Here is a 7,336-nt window from a genome sequence, read left to right as displayed (position 1 = left end):
GCGGCGTCATCAGCATAAAACAGCTCCCAGACAAGATGGTTTAAGGTCTTGGTGTGGGCCTTCAGTCATCTTAGACTGAATAGACTTCCATCAGTACAATATCGAATGTAGATACCATCCTGATCCTCGAGGTCTGCCGTGGCCCTTTGGAGCATCAGGCCAAAAAAGATTGTGAATAGGGTTGGAGCGAGAACGTAGCCTTCACACCATTCTTAATTAAAAAGGGCTCAGAAAGTGTCTTGCCATATCTGACTTGGCTGTGCTGATCCTCATGGAAGTGTTCAAGATCAGGTTGGATGGGACTTCAAGCAACCAGGTCTAATGAAAGATGTCCCTGTCCATGGCAGGGGGGGTGGAACTACCTGAGTTTTCATCATGCTCTTTTTGGGACCATATGTTGTAAGCGTAGCTCTTTACTCAACAGAAAGCTCTACTCTCTCGTTAGCAGTAGAAATGAAAAGAGGGAATGCCTCTCTCATTTATCTTTCTTCAGAAAGTAAAACCTCCCATTGGTAAGCTCACCCCACTAATGCAGGGGGCAACCCATCACCCAGATGCTTCTTTCCCTAGTCTGAAGATTTTTTTTCCTTGCTTGTAGCTCCACAGACACTCAGTCTGTGTATCTGAGGATTCCTACAACATTAATGCAAGTAATTAAGTGATACAATTTGCATTAGTACAGGCCATCTTTAAGCATCTTGCTTATAATGATAGCAGATAAGTACAACGTTGATAAAATATTTCAGTATGCTACCAAAATTAATTAAATTATTAAAGATGCATCTGTAGTGTCCTGTTCTTGGCTTGTCAAGGATCATTTCAGCCTAAAATATGTATGTGCATGCTTATGCTATCCCCTTTTTATACTGAAGAATTATTTTATTCTATATATAAATCATTATTAATAGTTTATCCGGTACAAAATCTTAACTAGCTAGACATTTATCAGATTTTTGATCTTTGTACATGAAAGATAGTACTGAGTCCTAATTAAACTCATAACCAAGAACCTTGTCATTAGAAATTGTATGGAAAAATTCCATAAATACACATCATATTGCCATGTTGAGCTGATGGAAGAGCATGAACTCTTCAAAACTGAATTTGAAAAAATATCTCACTTTTAAGCACATTTCTGAGGCTTACTACATGACTAATTTCAGCCTATAAAGTTCACATGAATAAGGATATTTATATCACATCTTCCCATAGGTACCTCTGGTTAACCACTTGACTACATTCTTTCCATCTCTATCTTTTTTGTCCTCTCCCTTTCCTTCACTTATTCTTATGGTTTGTCTATGCTGGGAATAGTCTGATAATCATAGTTTGTTGTTATTGCTCCTCTAGTGGGCACTGTATTTCAGAACGCAAGTGTCTTTCTTTCTAGAATGGAGTTTCCATGTGAGGAATTACCCCAGCTTACCTACAGTGTACAGGTACAACTATTCACAACTCCTTTACCAGTCAGTTTCCCCATACAGATGAACACTTGACCTTCAGATATCCATCAGTCTTAATATTATATGACACAGAAGAAAAAAAGTACGATTAGATTATACACAGAAACTACATGAGTGCTTTCAGATCAAATGCATGTCTATTTTTCCAGCTGTTAATTGATACCCCAACTTTCCCCGCTGGCATCCCCAGCCCACCACAGCTACACACCAAACTAACAAGAATGACCTGCAGCGACCTCCCTCCAGGACCTGAGGCTTTTTCACATTATACTCCTGACTACACCTCCAATGTCCCCTCTCCCACCCCCATTATGTCATTTGGTTGACTGGTGTCCCTTCTTCTATTTGGATAATGTGCTCATACAGCAGTTGCAGGGGAAGAACAAGAAGATAGAGATAAAAATGAAGAAGTGCAGAGATGAAACACAGACAGAGCTTTCCCTGAATTTGCTAAAACTCTACTAAACCTGAAGCCTTTCCAAGTACCAGTGCATCTTATTCCCTAATGCTCCCTTTCCCTCCAATACTTCTCGCTCCCTCACAGACATGTTAAATGTGTGCAAGATTTGTGCTCTTTGCCCTCCGCATTTCATTTTTGCCTTGCACATCCATGCTCACTACCTGCTTTCTCATTTGTCATGACCATTAGCAAAACAGCAGAAGAATCAAAAAATCTATACATATGTATTGCAATATAGACATTTTCTGAAACCAGCAATCTCATAGCACCACAATAAACTGTTCATAGATGAGCAATTTTAATGGTCCGCTCGCATAAATTGGGTAATTTTTCTTAGATAAAAGCAAGCCATATAATTAGAAAAGGGAACTACTTACTTGTAATGAAAGAATAATCAAATCACCATTAAAAGGACATTAGCTGTATTTGTCTTAATTCTAGGGGCCCTACTGTTGCCTCCTGATAGGAGGATAAAATTTACTTGACAATCTCAGTGACTTTTGCCACTCCTGTTTTTTGATGCAAAAGGGGGCCCTTTATCATGCTTTGGCAGAGCAAGTTGCATTTAACTGAACAAAAGCCATTAAAAGGCTATTAGGTTCATTTCCATAAAAAAAGACACACCTCAATTTCGAGGGATACCATCTAGCTCCAGCTGGCTTCTCTGTCCTCCCATTTGCAAGTCTCAGACAGAGCTAGTGAAAACGAGAGGGGCCCAAGAGAGATCTTCAAAAGCTTTGTGTCCAGCCAGACCAGTGCAGGGTATTCCTGGAGTGGAATTCCATATGGGGCTCCATCATGAGTGTCTCTTGGAATTTCAGGACAGTGAGGGCCCAGGGCTTTGGATCCACTTCATAAGACATTCACTGGGGACCTGCTTAGGACCAGAACTGACAAACTTGTAATTTTTTGTACCAACAGAACGAAAAAGGGAATGGTTCTGTTTAGCCAGCATCCTCCCTCCCTCACAGGCCACCAGGAGGAAAGGACAGCTCTCTGAAGAAGGGAGATTGCTCACCCAGGTAACAGGTTTGACTCTGCTCCCCAGAGCCTATTCCACTTTTCAGTACCACATCCACAGAAAGGATGCAGAGAAACCCTGTCACGTTCAATACAGTGATATATATTGCACCCCCAGAAAAAGGAGTGGACTACAACATCAACTGCTATCATGGTAGGAGGGAAGAAAAAGTGTCAGGTTGAGACTCTACTATCAGCCATGATCAGTAGCTGCTTCAGCATATCAGACTACAGCAGCGTTTACCCTGCAGCAGATACCAATATGGATCAGTATCATCCTCTACCAGCAAAGACCAAGCTACTCCCAGCATGGTGATATACTTGTCCTGCAGCCAGTTAAACCAGACAAATGGCACACAGCAGCAAAACTGAGGTTTGGTACCACCCAAGTATTCCTTGATTCCTCTTCTCCCAGCAGAAGAAAACTATTTGCATAAAACAGCACCCACCATTAGCCACACGTTCATCAACATCTTCGGAGGCTTGTCCTCCCTGAAGCAGTAAGTTTATCCCAGTAATGAACAAGCCATGCAAGTACTTTCAAAAATTCAAGAAGTTCTGTGGCCTTCTCAAAGCACAGTACAGATACAATACGGAATCAGAATAGTGTTTAAAGAGCTTAGATCCCACTCACTTGCATTTATCTGTCACTTAACTGGACAATGATGATGCTTTAGCCTCTGACACGGGTGACTTTCCATTTTTGATACAGGAGCATTCAAGCCACCCTCTAGCATCTTTACAATATCAGCATAAAATACAAGTGTAACAAAAGATTTTCTTATCCTTTCATTCCTAAGTCCCCCAACCAAGTGAGAGAGAAACAAATTTAAGTAAATTTAAGTTTTATCTAGAAAAATCATGACCATTGGTTTAGCTCCTCTCTAAAGGCTAAACTATAGATCAGTCTATATGAACACACTTAGAATGTTTTTCATGTTTCAGCTAGAACAGTTTAGCTGTTTCTCACAGAGAAAATCAAAGGCAATTCCATTTTTTTTTCCAGGCTAACACACTTTATTACCACTTTATCAAAGAATTCCAACACCTACAACTACCAAAGTAGTGCCTTTCAACTCAGTTGGCCAGCTGGAAGTTAAGTGTTTTCCCAGTTTCATGGAAAACTATCCAAATATGGAAAATGTAATAAGAAAACTCAATTTTAGTATCCTCAGATGACTTCTTAAAATTTGCCTGGAGAATTTTCTTAAGACTCTGGTTCTCACATAAGACTGCTAAATGTCCAGTCCTCCTAAGCAAGCCATCTTCTTAGGAAGCCTAGAAGCTTTACTAGAAGTTGGAACAACAAAAGAAGGACAGAGGGTACAGACAGAGAAGGAATGACAGCAGGAGAACATGATGGGGAGCATATGGGCAGGAGCTGAGCAGAAGGCAGGAATCAGAAGGGGAGGAGATGGGATAGCAATGTAAATTAGGGGGCTGATAATAAGGTAAAGATGGCAGGAACTAGCATGGGAGCCAAAGAGAAAAGAGAAAAGCCAAAGAGAAAAGTCCTTAACCACAGGGCCTTAATAAACATGAAATATGTTCTCTCACCATTAAGTGAACAGGCACGAGACTAGTTGTAAAGAATCTCCATCCCACTCAAGGCAGGACACAAAATGAGTAAGTTTTTCTGCTGCTACCCACGACAGGGCTATTTTGAATAGTACAGGAGTATGCTGCATGTCCAAAGAGCTCACTCATACTGTTGTTCAGTAACAGGTTGGGTAAATCCCATGACAGAAATCTGCTTTTGGGGGGTCTTCATTTGTGTGTTTACCTTATTTCAAAGTGTTATATGTTTGCTTTGTGAGATGCCACTGTCACCTGTTGCACAGACAGTAGGGAAAGAAGCTGCTGTCGGTACCATCTCGAGCTCCTTTGCTAGAGAGATGAAAAGCATGTGATGGACGGAGCTGATTCTTCTGGGAAAAAGAAAGAAGAGTCTTACAGCAAATAAAAGAGCCTCTAGAAAACTATATTCTAACTCTGTCATAAAGTTTACGTGTAAGTCTGAGGAATTTGCATTATATATAGTCTCCATTTTTCTCCCACACCCCAGTTGAGTAATTTGTGGTATGAGCTACTAAGATGCTGAATGTGAATAGGTGCATCTGAAGTCAGTGGGAGGTGAACTTTCAGTATGTGCAGAGTAACAAAAAACATTTACCACTCTAGAAATGAAGGTCTTTGATTTAGTATTTATTTACCTCTTGAGAAATTAAGGTCTTATATTTCTTCACATAGGTAACCAGAAGTGTTGATATTTTTCATTTCCTGGACACAAGACAAGATAATGCCAACCATTTCATAGTGGTGACAAGGGTAAAGTCATTAACAGTCAGTAAGATGATAGCACTCCTGAAATGCTCTAAAGGAAATTAATTTTTTAAAAATTCAATGAAGGATAATGTTATGCAGTAAGCTGTACATTACAGTATACATGGAATAAGCAGTAAAATAAACACAGAATTGGAAAGCTTCTGGAGTTTCATCTTCTGCTGTCTCAGGCAACTCTATCTCATAAACACTTTTATAAATTGATTGGGCTCAGCTTTCAAAGTGGATGGGCTTCCTGCCCTCAGCACAGAGAAACTGTCTCACGGCTTCATAGCTCTGAAAATTCCACATATTCTAATTCACAATCCGAGTTCATTAATGTCCATATTACACACATTTGTCTTCCATTTAAACAACAATTCTATATCCATGCCATTTATTCTCCGTTTGAGACAACATCAAATCTTCTTTTAAACATTCATTTTGCTAAACTAAACACAACAAATTCTTCAAGCCCCCTCTCGTAAAAGCTCCCCAAAGAACATAATTCCCACTTAGCAATAGGGTTCTTCTGGGAAAACAAGCTTTTGGCTATGTGATTAGAAATCATATTGTAGTGCAGTGTTACAGCGCATAAGCCCATAGGACCCAAGCCTGAAAAGCAAGCAGCACCCAGGGGGTCTGAAGCCAGACACACGCAGGCCACACAGCTGCTCTGCACACATGTATCAGACTCTGCATCATGCGAGTGGTTAAGCCTGGATCTACCACACAGCTCTGTGCACACAGACTGCTCTGCTCAGCACTTCCCAACTTTCAAGATAGTTCTCCATTTCTCCCACCTCTAAGTAGGTGGGAGAGACGGGAATTAAATGTTATGAGGCTAGTTCATAGTATCTTCCCCTTTCCTGAGGGCAATCAGTTGAAGGAAGCAGCCTCAATTAGATTCGACTCTTTCTTCAAATAAAACATGATCACCCGTGCCTTGTAGGTGGAATGGTTAGTTTTATCTCTGATGGAGACATGATGTTAATCAAGAAAGGTGTTGTTGCACAATTGGTCAATTTTGGTCTTTGCTTCATGTAAATGAAAATAATTTTTAGAGACTGGTGAAAATAAGAGTGTATCCTACTGACAAGGAAGAATAAACTGGCTACCTAAAACTGTAGCAAGTTGCCAAGAGGTAACTTCTGGGGGAAAGTAATACATTTCCTTAGCAGTTTCTGAAAGAGTTTCATTAAAGGGTGCTATCAGTAGTTGTTTTTTTTGATAAAGGAGTTAATGCTTCCCAAACTCAAATGACAAAGGGTAGCTTGTTCACGGCATAGATCAAATTTCTACGTACATAGTCTCACTCCTAGCCCAAACACTGCCCAAGACCTTTATGAGTTGAGACAGTAACATCCTGAGGTTGATTCAGAGAATTCATCATCCCATCTGGATGCTGAAGTTCCTCAGCGTGACTATATTTGGTGATGCTGAAACCAAAGGTGAGAAATCTCATCACTTCACACAGAGTCGGTTCTGCACAAACACTGGTGAACCTGAACTCGCCTGAGTCCTGATACACCAGATGCGTTTGATCCACGCCTGGAATCTACGTGTCAGGACAAACAGCACAAACCCACGGTGCCCTTACACATCCTCTGGGGCTTGGGCTGTGTGAATGCACACAAAGTCATGCGTGCACTAGGCCAGCGTTTTGGACACACATATGGCAATAGGCGCCTCACTTTTATCCATAGGTAACATGCTGCTATTGTATGTCATAGCACGCTCTGACCTCTTGAGAATTAAGGTGGAATCCAGAGGAGGAAAACAAGCAAATCCACTGGTAGCTGATTATAGGAAATGCTGCCTCCCTCTGCTTGGCGCCTCGGGAACACGAACTCGGGGATACGAAGCCCCGCAGTGTCTGTACGGACCCCGCCACTCCCTCGGCCCCCGGCGGCGGCAGCGCCCGGACTTTGCCCGGCCCGGCACCGAAAGGGCCTCGGGGCCACTCCCAGTTGTGCCCCGCCCGAGCCGCCGCAGGGGCAGCGGGGCAGGGCGGAGCTCGCCGCCCGCTCCTGCGGGAGCTCCCGCCCCGGGCTCTGCGGGAGCGCCGGCC

General features: G+C 42.1%; 1 long non-coding RNA gene across 1 annotated transcript; it reads right to left on the bottom strand.

Annotated features, from left to right (window-relative positions):
- Positions 1 to 5,163: 5,163 nt before the first annotated feature.
- On the bottom strand, positions 5,164 to 7,198 carry LOC113946139. The gene is made up of 2 exons (XR_003527308.1): positions 6,960 to 7,198; positions 5,164 to 5,223 (listed from the first exon to the last, which is right to left on the bottom strand). It is a non-coding gene; the product is annotated as an uncharacterized LOC113946139 (long non-coding RNA).
- Positions 7,199 to 7,336: the final 138 nt, after the last annotated feature.

Source organism: Corapipo altera, unplaced genomic scaffold, assembly GCF_003945725.1.
Source record: "Corapipo altera isolate COAL_440 unplaced genomic scaffold, ASM394572v1 46, whole genome shotgun sequence".
Lineage (NCBI taxonomy): Eukaryota > Metazoa > Chordata > Aves > Passeriformes > Pipridae > Corapipo > Corapipo altera.
This window is presented reverse-complemented; position numbering and strand designations above follow the sequence as displayed.